The sequence below is a fragment of the Porites lutea genome, chromosome 8, assembly GCF_958299795.1.
Source record: "Porites lutea chromosome 8, jaPorLute2.1, whole genome shotgun sequence".
Lineage (NCBI taxonomy): Eukaryota > Metazoa > Cnidaria > Anthozoa > Scleractinia > Poritidae > Porites > Porites lutea.
Genome location: NC_133208.1, coordinates 22,034,386 through 22,049,428, shown reverse-complemented (window position 1 = coordinate 22,049,428; position 15,043 = coordinate 22,034,386).

Here is a 15,043-nt window from a genome sequence, read left to right as displayed (position 1 = left end):
TCTCTTTCTCCCATATCCGGATATTTTTGAAGACAGAGAGTTTGACGTGTAGACGGAAGGCTACAACCGGAAAAATCTCCCTTTTCATTTCCTGTCAGGGTCGCAGGATAAACGTTTTCGGTCCCTCGAGTTCCAGTAACGTAATCTTTTTAGGTTACTTAATTTAACCTTTTGCTTAACGGTGACTTAAATCCAATTTGAAAAATATAACCGTAACTGCAAAAAAGTGTTAACTTCAGATATATTCTATAGTTTAACAATCTTCGAGTATCAGCTAAATATAACATGATTTAACAGCAACATAAGGTTTTCCGCTTAAGGTCTAGGTTAAATGAAAAACTGCGTAAAAAACACCTCAATAACTATTTTTTTTAAAGTTAAAACAGTAAACATATGAAATAAAAAAAAATAAAATCTACAACTGTAAGTGGACCAAAGTCTTTTGTAAGGCATTGTCAGCCGAGGTCAGTCATGTTTTAAGCAAATTAAACGAGTGTTTAAGACAAAAAACATTCAGGTAAAACATTTTCTTAAAAATAGAAACCTTTTCATTTATTTTTCCTAATCGTGAAATAATATTTTCTAGGTACCGCTAAAAGCTCATTTATTTGTCCGTTATGCAAACGTATCTTTCAAACACTTAAAGTTTTTTGCAGAACGCAGGAAAATAAAGTAGAAAGAGTTTTCAGTGTCCTTTTACAGGTTAAACTAATCACCTTAGATGCCTTTAATTACCAAACCTGGTAAATTAAACAATAATCTTTCAAAACCTTTAAAACAAGTTTCTCTTACCAATGAATTTCTCTTGTCTTTGTTAGACCAAATTCTGTTGCTTCGATGCCACAAAGCAGCTAATTAACAGGAACCATCCTACGTCAGGCACTTATATTCAAAATATCACTATGTCGATATTTAATTTACTCCCTTTGAAAACCGCAGAGGATTGACTACGCGTATGATGTCACCTGTCAACTTCATATTTTTAAGGGGGAGCATTTTGGTGATTTATTTCTGTTTTTTCTTTCTCTTGTGACAATTCCTTTTGCATTCTTATGAGTTGTTTCCAACAAATTATTCGGCACGTAATATATATGTCTCAAACCATTGTGAGTACAGCAATCATGCAATACAGTGGAAACCCGTCTTACGACCACCTCGCTTATGCGACCACCTCGTTATTACGACCATAGTTTTTCGACCCAAACGTAAAAATCACTGAGTCATTTTATTATTATGAAGACCCCGTTAATGCGACCACCTTGGTATTACGACCAGGATTTTATGGCCCAACGGTGGTCGCATTACCGAGGTTCCACTGTACAAGTAATCATTTTATCCCATCTCTGACGTGACCAAACATGCAAATTAGGATTTTTTTTTCCTTATTATATTGTGCTTCTTGTTATTCTTTGTGACGGTTGCTTATTTACCGCAGAAAAAAAGGGGAAAAAAAGGACGTGTCCAATAAAAAGTTATTCCAGATTCTAGGCCCTGTTTATACTAGCCTGCAAAACTGGTCCTTTATGAGCCAAGCTAGGAAAACGCGGCATTTTGGGCGAAGCGTGAGACGAGGGGAGGAGAAAGATAAAGCGGCTGTTACCAGTCCATTGTTCTGGCTCTTGTAATGCACGCTATATTTATACTAAAGGGAGAATTGCGTGCAAATTATTGAATGCGATTTTACTGCGGTCAAATCACCACAGTATATTGTTATTGTGTTTTGTTTGCACTTGTATAACAAGACGCTGTGGGAGCTTATATTTGGGCGTGGTCGTTCTACGGGTATGATACTTTGAACATGCCTTATTGCAGCTAAACAACTGTCATCATATCTTACCAGAGAAGATAAATCCTTTACTCCACTTGTTTGCTGAACCACACAGCTTATACAGTACAGTGGAACCCCGTCTTACGACCATCTCGTTTATGCGACCACCTCGTTATTACGACGATATTTTTTTACCCAAACGTAAAAATCACTGAGTCATTTTATTATTATGAAGACCCCGTTAATGCGACCACCTTGGTATTACGACCAGGATTTTATGGTCCAAGGGTGGTCGCATTAACGAGGTTCCACTGTATGTCGACCCAATCCACAACAAAAATCGCGTCATTTCAAGACAATGTTTGAAAATATGGACATCTTCAATGCAGTCATGCTTAGAACCAAATTGCAACATAGGACATAACTTGTTACAGCCCGGAGAGTAAGGTTTATCTCAGCTCCACTGATACTGACACTTTGAGGAAGATTGATCGACAGATGTGTTTTCACACCCATCACATTGTACAGTGTATTCCGGTTACTAACAAGGGCAAATAAAGTACCTTAAGTCTAGTATCCACAACACACCGAAACACACTGAAAATTGTAAATTCACAGCCATTGGAGTTGCTAGAGTAGGGCCCTTTAAGGGTATCAAGCCTGTCAAGCCAGGCAGTTGAGGGAAAATTAATTTGCTCCCAATTGGTTATTGTAGGATGATTCTAAAACCAGAATAATAAAATTATCACTTAACTGTTATTTTTATTCATTCAAAATATTTCCCCGATTATGATTGGCTAAAAGCACACGTTTAATTCACCATAACCAGTGACTGATGACCAAATTTGGAAGAATTTTGACTTTAACAAGGAAATGACGTCAAAAAAGCAGCGTTTTCGCGGGTTAGGGCACCGTCAACCGAGAAGACCTGGGGACGAGGTTGAGTTGTTTTGGTTGTGAACTTGAAAAAATGGCGGACATTTCACTTGTTTCAAAAGTAAGAACTAGGCGAAAAAATAGCTAAAAACATGGCAAGAACAGCAAGAAGACAACTCAAAGGGCGACATCTGCTATTTGGAGAATATTTGCAGAGCTGGACAAACCTAAACGTACACTATCGAAGATGACCTGAACATCGATGGATCGATGGATGTAAGCATGTTTTAGCTATGTTTTTAAACTAGAAATTATTTTGAATGAATAATAAAACAGTTATTGAATTCGGTTTTCGTATCATATGAAGAATTATGGAGATCGACGGATAACACCCTCCTCGATCTCCATAATTCTTCATAAGATACTCAACCTCATTCATTAACTGTTAATTTTCTGATCAAGTTCATTGTCATTTTTATGATGTTATAAGAAAGACCCTTCTCATGGACACCTTCTATGATATTGTTTAGTCTTTCGTTAATTGAGCAAAAGCATATCAGAGGCTTTGGGAACCTATATATGTTCAAGCAAACGCAAAAGAAAAAAATACCCTTTTTAACTAGTTTGACCATTAGATTTAAATGACCAACAGCCTGCAGTGCAGGCGTTTTCTTTGAGCGCGCAATTTGCTCGCGAAAGCGCCATGGTGAAACTTCCCGAAGAGAGGAGGAGATGGGGCGAGTCAAAGGGAGCGGAAGGGGCCGGGAGAGAGAAGAGAAAACGCCTGCCCGAAAACACTGTGAAAATGAGAAACACCCCCTAATTAGACGCGCGTGACCGCTCTTCGGGAAATGAATAGCCCACAATAACAAAACAACCAAACAGTCGCTCCAGTCCAAAGACTCGCATTGTCTTATTAAGAAAAACCAGCTGGGGTTTATCACTGTTTTATTACTTGACTGAGTTACAATGCAGTTCTCCACAGCTGATGAAGCTTCAGTTTAAGCTACAATTCATTCTTCTAAATTCATCCTTGTAAATCGCTATCCGTGAGAGTTTGACATCCCGCAAACAATCTAAAAAACTAACTCGCTAGGCCCAGCGTGATACAGCATTGCAGGAAAAGATCACATTCTCGGACTAGAAAGAAAATCGCTTAGTTATTGAGATCCTGAGGCACTTTGGACAAAAATAAAGAACCTAACAGCCTTATTTAGCGACAAAAAGAGGTCAAAGAAAACGCTCTTGCATCAGAGGGAAAATCATGAAGACCAGAAATTCAAAAACCACAGAAAATCAATAAGCGTGTCATGACCTCTCAGTGTGAAACAAGCGGCTAAAATCACATTTGCTCAGTCAAAACATAGAACCGTCGGCCTCTAGCTAGAGCATAATCTACTCGCCAGAAAAAAAAAAACATTGGAACAAGCAGCATTTTGGCATGAGGTAACAGTGGTGTAGGTTTTAGTACTCAATCTTATCCTGATGACCAGTGTAGAAATAGCTTTGACTTTCTCATTGCGTAATACACGCGACATTCCCAGCCGCTCCAATTCCAAAAGACTGACGGAAACGGAATAAACAATATAGACTTACAGTTAATTGACAGGCATCAATCTACTTCCCTATGCCGCACCAATCAGGAGCTCCATTTGCCAGCGTACGGAGTTTCCCAAAAGAACAATGATATCGGGCAGGCGTATTTTTTTATCTCCCCTGCCCCTCCCCCCTTTCCTTCTTTCACCCTCGCAGCCACCGTAAGGGTTAATATTTCTACTCTCCCCAATCTTCCACTGTCATAAAATCAAAGATGGCGGCTACAACAATATTACGAACACGAACAAGGTTTCGCCCACCCAAAATACAACAGCACTGCAGGCTAAATGACCAAATGCATCAGTGCTGGCATTCAAGCTGAGTCAGTAACTTCTGCAGCAGGTACTGTTAAAGGGACTGTGACACGCTTCTGCGCATGTGCGGCATCTTGATTTCTGTTCTGGCGAACATTTTTTCAAGATAGGCTTTTGGTGACGAAATCCTCTTCCATCGACCGTGAGACGCCCGAGAAAGCCATAATATCAGTATGCAAGAGAGATTTGGTCCATTTTGGAATCTTAAACGCAATATTTTGTATTTTTGTGAAAGCATTGTCGAGAAAATTCGAAGTCATTGAGGAGAACTGCACGAAGCCATGTTGGTTGTTGTCAGTGTTCCTACAAACGGATCAAGTGTGGCGTGTAATGTGGTCATCTGGCTTTCATTTCTGTCTATTAAGTTCTCCAGTCAACGATCTACCTTTTGCGGATAGGTCTTAAACGTTAAATATGTAAAGAAAGTTGAAAAGGGTTTCCTTGATACAGCCGTGGACTACTAATAGGACGCAGTGGCGAGTGAAGCTGATCTACGACATGACTTCCGATTGTCTACAACAATTTACTCTCTCGAGTGACTGGAATCAGAAGGAGAAAACCCAGCAATCTTTTGTTGTACAGGAAGTCGTGTAAGGTTTGAGGAAAAAAACCATCGGTCGGGGACATTTATGACTCCGATCCGTAGTTGTATTTTACCAGAAAGTACTGACAACAGGCCGCGCGATCTTTAGCGATGTGGTTCACACAGAATGTTCCTTGTACCTCTGCTGTATGAGCGTAAATGTTTAAGAATTGATCTTTTAAAAATAAATTATTGCCTGAATGTTCCGTTTAATATCTGGTTTCTTCATGTGTTGAATCGATAACGTTTGTTTTGCGGAACACCCGACACAACGACTCGGAAGGAAGCAATTGAAATTTATGCCATAGTGATGGGCTCCTGTTTATGCTTAATTTTGCCTTGTTCTTTTAGAATAATCTTTATACTTATACGTTATGTGGCTACTATCACAATGAAAGCGTTTTATGATGAAGCGCTATTAAAAATTGCTTTCAAACACTACTAGATGAGCTACAATGTTCATGAAGCTGAGTGCTCATCGTGCTGGCCGGCTGCATGGCATGGCCTATTTTATTATATAGTGTGCATTTGGCTGGCATTTTAAGCAAAACGTTTGCCTCATCCGATACTGTGTTTGGGTCACCGGTCAAGCGCTATTTGCAGGTATTTCTAAGTTTATATATGACAAACAGAGAGATCAGTAAGTTTGTTTACAAATTATTTTTGGTTACCGATCCGAGACTGGTTTGCTAGCGTGGGTACATGAAAATACGCGTACGGAAATGTTTGTTTCGAAGCAGAACAGGGTTGTTAATCTTATTCTTATCGGCTGCAACAAAAATCTGAGGAATACCAGAGACTGAATATGAATTATGGGGATCTATAAAATTGAACAAAAACGACTCCCACTTCGCGGACAATGAATCTTGAATTATGTAAACTTTCTTGCGTGCATCTATATGCATCAGGCGCGCGTGATGCATATAAGTTTTGATAGAAAGATTTTGCTTCTGTTAAGATTTCCTCATCTGTTTTGAAGACGCTACTATTCTCAAGCTTAAGTTGCCTTTTTGTTTTGGTATTAAAATGCCTTTTTTCCAAGTTTAAGAAGTATTTCTCCTTCGTTATGCCAGCGGGCTTTGGATCTTATCATGGCTCCTCGAGTTTGACACTGGACAACGTTTTCTAACTGTAATTTTTTAACTTCTAATTCATTATATATAGTGGTCTTGTTGATTTCAGATAAGTCATTTTCTTCCAGTTTCCTCTGTAGGGACGTTATGACAGCATCAACCTCAGTGTTATTTTGGTATTCATTTGCAACTTCAGTGATTGTTGTTTTTATCAAATTAATATATTCACTGTCTGATAGAAAAGACTTATTTAACTTCCAGAAGCCCGGGCCCCTGGGATTGGTATTGTTTGCAAGGTGGAGCGTTATCAAAGAATGGTCTGTTTTGTACCCTGGTAAAATATCAGCTTTTGTGATTGCCGAACTTAGACTATTACTCGTCAAGAAAAAGTCTAAACGACAGTTAATTTCGGGCTTGCTTCTTCTCCAAGTGAATCTTCTGATATCCGGATTGGAGACCCGCCAAATGTCGATAAGATCTAGCGAATTTATTATGTTCTGGACTTCCTTCAAAGAATTTTTGTGAGTGGTCAGTCTTCCTCCCTTCTTATCATTTTGGACGTCCAATACTAGATTAAAATCGCCGCCCAGGATAATGTCCTCGCACTCGAAAGAGAGGAGGTGGCTAAGAACATTTCTAAAAAAATTCGGATTGTCATCGTTTGGCGCATAAATGTTTCCCAAGGTTATAGTCTTATTTATGCCGAGAGCGGCTCAGTTATACCAACTATATAGACAATAGACTGAAATATTTATAATTGCGTTCGTGCACGCAGCCAGGATTCACTGAATGAAGGAGACACGTATTTGGAATAATTTAGCCACTCAAGTGACGTTTATTACAAACCAATTACAAGTGCTTAAGTGTCACGTTAACCGAGAATCATCGCTTAGTGTAACATGACAGTTATTTGATTCAGTGAATTAAGTTGGGGCGAAAATTAGCCACAAGCCACATTCTGTGGCGAGCCCCAACCAAAGCCGCGGGCACGCACGCAAGAGAAGATCCCAACACGAAAAGGCAAAAAAAAAGAGGAACACCAGGCCGATTTCTGACATGTTCCTGGAGACCTTACGAGTTAAAATAAGAGGTACCTAAACAACTGCTCTGTTTGAAATGGGAGAATTGCCGCCCCAGCCCAAGTCTGACAGGCGAGCTTCGAAGCCCCCAAGCTAGTTATAATAATATGTCAAAGTTGGAATGTAACAGAAAAAACCGGAAATAAACATGATTAATCTATAAGTCATTGCTGCCCCTGCCCCTGACTGTAAGGCAAGCGGATCTTGTTTACTATGGGTAATGTCGACCGAGGTATCGGTCGATATAGTCGGTCGATAGTCGGTCGACACTCGGTCGACACTCGGTCGACACTCGGTCGACACTCGGTCGATACTCGGTCGATACTCGGTCGATACTCGGTCGATATAGCGGTCAATAGTCGGTCGATAGTCGGTCGACACTCGGTCGAGACACGGTCGATGGTCGTTCCAGATGTGTCTCGGCCGATATAGCTTTTCGCTCGCCGACACTTCGCCAACACTTCGCCAACACTTCACCGACACTTTGCCGACACTTCGCCGACACTTTGCCGACACTTCGCCGATAGTTGGTCGATACTTGACCGATGTATCGGTCAGTAATTGGTCGACACTCGGTCGATGGTCGGTCGACGCTTGGTCAATAGTCAGAAGATAACCGTTCGATATATCGGTCGAGAGTCGGCCGATAGTCGATCGATATATCGGTCGAGCTTTTTGTCGGTCTGTATGGTTTTTAGTCCGTTATCAATAGCCCTGGAGAAGAAATTGGAGCAAGATTACTGAAATATGAACCGATTGCCCCCATTTACACGTGGAGATTCTTGAAAAATTAGCATTTTTGGACATTTTTGGTCAGTTTTTAGTCCAAACTACTCAAAATTAAACATGAAAGCATGCCTTTCTTTGCAATAGCATCCCGTTTTGACATTATCAGCGCGTTTTATCAATAACTGATCGTTAAACAAAGGACTGTTCCCGTCTTCAATGCAGAAATATATAATTTTAATTTGTGGTCTCTGCACAAACGAGAACTCGGCGTGATGAAGTAGGTCCAAGCCCGATAATAAAAGATGTGTATTTAAAGCATGTCATGAACTGCCTTTTCCTAGTCATTATTCTTCCACTTCGGGACTGCGGGAGCACTCGTTTCACTCGTCGTTCTTTAAGTATTCTTCGACTGCGGGACCACAGGAGCAGCAGATTCAACTTAGGCTGCGACAAGTTGTGTTTAACAGCTAAAAATAGGACGATCGGTGATGATACAAACTGGAAAAAAAAACGGTTACCATGTCCTTAGTTCCCAGTGCTCTTCGGTTCGCTTCATAGAGTAATCGCGACTCGCACTACCACATGTTCCCCCATCGCATGATAACAGTAATTAATGACGTCTTTGCTTAGAAAAAAGAGCCATTAGACTCACCCGATAAATTAACACATGACTGATATTCGAACGACAGTTGACCGATATACCACCGACAGTTGACCGATATACCACCGACAGTTGACTGATATACCACCGACAGTTGACCGATATACCACCGACATATGACCGATAGTAAGTCGAGGTGCGTCGTCGAAATATCGACCGATACTCGGCCGATAGTCTTTCTCACTATCGACCGACTATCGACCGCTATATCGACCGACTGTCGACCGACTGTCGACCGACTGTCGACCGAGTATCGACCGACTGTCGACCGACTATCGACCGATTGTCGACCGAGTATCGACCGACTGTCGATCGCTATGTCGATCGCTATATCGACCGCTATATCGACCGATACCTCGGTCGACATTACCCACAGTAAACAAGATCCAGGCAAGCTTACGTGCAGTAAGACAAAACCAGCCCATGTCTGAGCTGTGTCAGAGTCACTAAGACAAACTAAAAATTAAAATAAAATAACAAATAAATAAATAAAAAATAGGCAAAATCTAGAAATATGCGTTGCCCCAGCCCATGACTGAAAGGCGAGCTTAATCCTTAGATACTCCTGTAGGTTGACGAATGTATAGATTAAATGCGTCGGATTTCCAACGGCCAAGGTGACGAATTTGAGCATCCGATAAGCCTTTTTCAGCTGCTAGAGAGGCGGCCCCGATCCGGAAAGAGTGAGATTTGTATTCAGTTGAATCAAGGCCACAAAAATTCAAGGCTTGTTGCAGCTGCTGTGTAAACTGGCTAGTTTTAACTGGAGATCCGTCAGCAAAGCAAAACAAGGGACCCGGGGTTGCACCCCTTGTAGAGAAATAGCGTTGTAAATAAGCCACTGGGCAAAGCGTAGATCCCTCAGCGCGTTCCAAAAAGACTGAAAAGGGGCGCCTGGTGTTGTTGTGTTTAAAGTCTTTTATGACAATGGTCGCCGACGTCACGACATTGTTCGAAAATTGAAAATGGAGGTCTTGCACGTGTACTAGGGATTTCAAATTCGCGCCCTTGACCGTGAGTTCACCCACACGAAAAAAGCCGTAGAAGGCTACTAAAAACATGGTTTGATATAACAATCTTTGAAATGCCGATGAATTGGTGTGATTTAAGGCGAGCACTAAGTGCTGCAACACGCTGCGTGTGATGGGACGCCGAACATCCGGTGAGGAGTGAAGCTTACTGTGAGCCGTTAAAAGCTTCTGCACTAAAAAATGTTTGGTGGGATCCGGGAAATTACCAAGTTTGTGGACGTAACTTAACGCGGAGACGTATGTCGAGATTGTGGAGGATGCAAACTTCTTCGCTGAAAGATAAGATATAAACAACGCTAAATTGTTGACGGAGACTGGAAGCAACGCGCGGCGAGAATCAGGACAATAGGAAAGAACTCTAAGATAGTGATGTTAAATGTTTTCCAAACGGCAGGCCATTCCCCGAAAAACCAGTGCTTTCCAAATATCGCGGCATAACCAAGAGAACCAGCCGCGTCCGTAAATAATTTGAGGGTTTTGGAAGTGTACCAGCGTGAGCCAAGGAAAAAGGATTTGCCGTTATACGATCGCAAAAAATTGAGCCAAACTTGTGGATCATATTTACTTTCCTTTGTTAATCTAACGTGATGGGTAGGTTTCCGGACGCCTCTTGTCAAGTCAATTAAACGGCGGAGAAAAGCGCGTCCGGGCACCACAACACAGCAGGCAAAATTGAGAAGCCCTATTAATGACTGCAGCTCTTTTAAAGTAACGCTTTTACGCGAACAAAAGTAGCTCAACTGGGATAGGCATTTGTCAAGTTTTTCCTCAGGAAGGCGAGCCTCCATCAATTCGGTACATGACGAGCTTTGAAGCGCGAAAAAATTTTATGCAAATTAGCTGGCTGCACATTCAATGTGCAGCCAGCTAATTTGCATAAGTAATTCAAAACCAAGGTCTGACAGCTCTAGGCTCTTGAGGTGTCGGCTGAATACCCTAGGACTTCCGTAAATTGCCCACAAAAGAGTAACTCAAGCTACCATAAACTGAAATGAAAGTAACCGCAATATCCGATTAAAGCAAGGTTTAAATCTTTTTCTGTTCGGCTAACCCTCTTCCGAGGCACTTACTATTTGGGTAATAATGTAACGTCATAAACATTTTACATAGCGCCTTTTTCAGTCTCGGGCAGTAAAAATTAGTATGAAAAGGAGGTAAACTCAAGAATTCAGTTTTGTGACTGCCCTGCAACTTTGAAACTATTTAAGCCGCTTCCTAAAAGGCCGGGAAAATGTTTTTCGTAAAATTCGTAAAATTCGCTCCTTATACTCTAATTTAACATTACCAAATTTAACAAACGCGCTAACTACTTTATGGTCCTGTATCAGTATGTAAAGGCATCAAATCCTTATAAAGCCGACAGAAACAACAATTAACAGACAAGTACTAATATGATTTAAGACTTTTTTGCACTGCTTTTATATCAAGCAAATGAAATAGCCCTGGCGATATGTCATTATCGCAAAATCGCCAAATTCAGAGGTTCCTAGATCACTATTTAAACACAAAATACTGCAATACATGTTCTTATACTGCTCTTTTACTCCGCTTTGTTAAGGCAACACTCGTGCCAAAATCAAGTTCGAGCGCGTGCTAAAAAAATAAGATGGATCGAGAGAAAGCTGTTAATTGACCATGAATATTCAAACGAGAAAGAGTTGAATAAGATTATCACCTCCATAAGTCAAATAAGTCAATGTTATGTATTTTTCAGGTATACATTAGCCGGGATACTACAGCATTGATTAGAGTGTTTTTGCAAGTTAACTGTAGATTTCAGGTATACACTACCCAGGATACTACAGGAATGATTAGAGCATTTTTGCAAGTTAACTGTAGATTTCAGGTATACACTACCCAGGATACTACAGCATTGATTAGAACATTTTAACGAGTTAACTGTAGATTTCAGGCTAGACATTTTTGCAAGTTAATTGTAGATTTCAGGTATACGCTACCCAGGATACTACAGGAATGATTAGAGCATTTTTACGAGTTAACTGTAGATTTCAGGTATACACTACCCAGGATACTACAGGAATGATTAGAGCACTTTTGCAAGTTAACTGTAGATTTCAGGTATACGCTACCCAGGATACTACAGCATTGATTAGAGCATTTATACGAGTTAACTGTAGATTTCAGGTATACACTACCCAGGATACTACAGCATTGATTAGAGCATTTTTACGAGTTAACTGTAGATTTCGGGTATACACTACCCAGGAAACAAGGGGACCCTGCATGACCCAGCGAGGCTACTTGCTGCGAAATTTTTTTTGAGAAAAGAGCTGACTCTCTCGAGTGTTGAACTAGAATAGAATAATCCAGAATTATAATTTTAAACATCAAATGCTACTGATATAATTATTAAGTTTTCTTACCTGTCGGGAGTCTCTTCCACTGATGTCAATGATCTGGGCGCCAAACAAACGCGCGCAGTACATATTTCCCGCCACAAATAATTAAAAGCACTTTCATGAGACGGTGATCAAAATGCAAAAGCAAAATAGGAAAGCCGGCGCCAAATTGCTAGAGGCTAGCGATCGTTTGTTGGGCGGCTTGTGATAGAGTGAAACTGATAAAATATCGAGAAATCTGGACAGAATCTTTTTGTAATACATTATCAAAAATTATGTGAAATACATCATCAGAGAGCACGTGCGAAAAACATAATTTCCGCTCGATATTTTTTCTCGGTATTTTTCATCGACAAAAAACCGAAATATTAAAAATCACAACTTACCATCAATTGCTCGGCTAAACAAAGCTAAACTTACCGAAGTCGATAACCAAGTAAGGATTTCCTACAGAAATAATTTGCCACTCTCGTTTAGCAGTGTAGTGGTCGAACTTGACGTAGATTAAAACGGATTCGTTTTGCCGGCATCTTCCCGTTAAATTAAAGTAGATTTAACACTTGCCAGGAGTAATTAGAAATCTAGCCATTTTGCTCATAGCTTCGCAAATGCAACCAGCGTTATACAGTAAAGCGACAGAAACTTTAGCGAAATATTCACGCGCGACAGTCGCGACAACCTCAGTAAATCTAACAAATGAAACAAGATACTGAGAGAAAAAAAGGGCTTCATTGATTGTTTCCGGCAGGCGGTGACAAGTAATTTACGAGATTAGAAGACCTCCTGGTCAGAATTTTTTTTGTAGCCTAAGCCCGTCATGTAACATGATGCCTGCAAATTGTAAAGCTCTGTCAGGCCCCATGGTCTTTTCGTTGGCGATCGGAATGCCTATACGTTGGCAAACAGTAAGAAAATTATTGAGGTCTCCTTGAAATTTTTCGTTAGAGGGCGCAATAAATAAAAAGTCGTCTAAAATGTGTATGACCGCCGACGCGTTTAGTTTGTTCATAGCGATCCATTCTAACGCAGTGCTGAAGGTTTCAAATATATTACACGACGAGGAGCACCCCATGGGAAGGCATTTGACAAAATAGAACTTTCCCTGCCATTCCATGCCGAGCAACCGAAAATCGTGAGGGGATACGGGAATAATTCGGAAAGCTGATTTAATGTCTGTTTTCGCCAGAAAACAGCCCTTCCCTAACGACTTAATAAGACGAATGGCATCATCAATGGTTGCATATCTCACGGTGGCTAGCTCTTTAGGGATACCATCATTAACCGATGACCCCGCCGGGTAGGAGAGATGGTGAATTAACCTGAATTCGCCCGGAGACTTTTTGGGAATAATGCCCAGGGGGGATACCCTAAAGGGGTCGAAAGATGGTACGTCGAATGGACCTACAATTCTGCCTGCTGTGAGCTCCTTAGACAACTTCTCAGTCACGCTAGTCGGATTATCCTTGGCACTTTTAAGATTTTTGGATCGCATTGCAATTAAAGAACCTAAATATCGTATGGAAAAACCGTGAACAAAGCCTTGTATAAGATAGTCGGAAATGGAGTTATTATAACCCCTAAGGTAAAACGCGAGTTGGACGGGCTTTACCGAGGTTGGCCCGCGGCTCAACAGAAGCTCGTCCCTGACTGTCACTCCCGGAGGGCAGGTTTGGTGCTGGACGGTTGTTTGTGTCAGATCTGGCAGCGGTACATTGGGACGCTGGGTGGACAGATCCGCATTTGAAGCAGGAGTGTTTGAAATTGCATCCCCTGCAGAAATATCCGGCATGAAACCGCCAACACACTCCTTTGGGAAAAGACTGAAAGGGACGCTGGTTAGGCCGACGGGTTCGAAAATCATTGTTAGAGTTTGGCCGAGAGGTGGTAAGGGAGCTATGTAAGGCCTGATGCCACAATTCCCAAGCTACGTTGTCCCAAGGGTATCTGTCCGGTTTTGATTGACGAAGAAATCGGAATTGTTCGTCATAATAACGCCAATTACCTTGCTTTGCTGCGATGTCCCGAACCACCTCACAATACTTCATTAGGGAGCTTATCGCACTAGGAGTCTTAATTGTATAAACAGCTACGAATACATTAAACGCGGTCAGCCATTGGTCGATAGTTAAGCTACGCCGCTTTGTTTTAACGTGCTCAAGGCAAAGACTAGGGTGATCGTGATCATCCGTGACAGATATACGATACTTTGACTCGTCCGGGGACACCGTGAGGAGTGACCCAAAATCTACATATTCATTCGCCCAAATCTTTGCCTTGACACGATCTGAGACCCGAGATTCGAGGTCGAAAGTGACGCTCGAAAACGTTTCTTCTGGTTTCTCAGTCGGAAAAGTTAGCCTACCAGCAGCCACGGTGTTCGTCAATGCCTCGATTTCCTTTGATGTGGCGTCCTCAACCACGGTGGGCTGGGGCGTGGGCTGGGTGTTCGTTCTTGAATTCCTTTCCGCGGGAACAAGGTTTGTTTGGACGATGCCGACTGACTGCAACGCGCCCGAGATAGCTTGTGAAATTATTGCCTCAAGCTCGGTGGGGCTTAATTGCGTTGAGGACTCCGGTACCTGTGCTGAGCTCTCCGGCAGGGCCGTGGAATTAGGGCGACTTTCTGCCCGGCGTTGTTTTGGTGCGACTTCAGGGGCTGGTCTTTTTGCTGCCTGGCGCTTTGAGGCTCGTTTAGGAGGCATTCTTATGAAAAATGTACACTATATTACTCCAACAAAAATTAAAAATATTGTGATACCCTCAAACTTAGTGGGTGTGTTCCTTGGTTTTTGGCGGGCTTTCATTGAGCCCATGGCGATTGTAAATTGAAACGGAAACGCGTCTAAGTGACGAAAAAGACATCCGAGACATTCCACAATGGCGTAGGAGAGTTGGGCTAAACACGCTCCAACGAGGCTCCAAGTAAAAAACGGAAGCCAAAGAATGTCAAGTGCAAATCAAGAGCAGGCAACA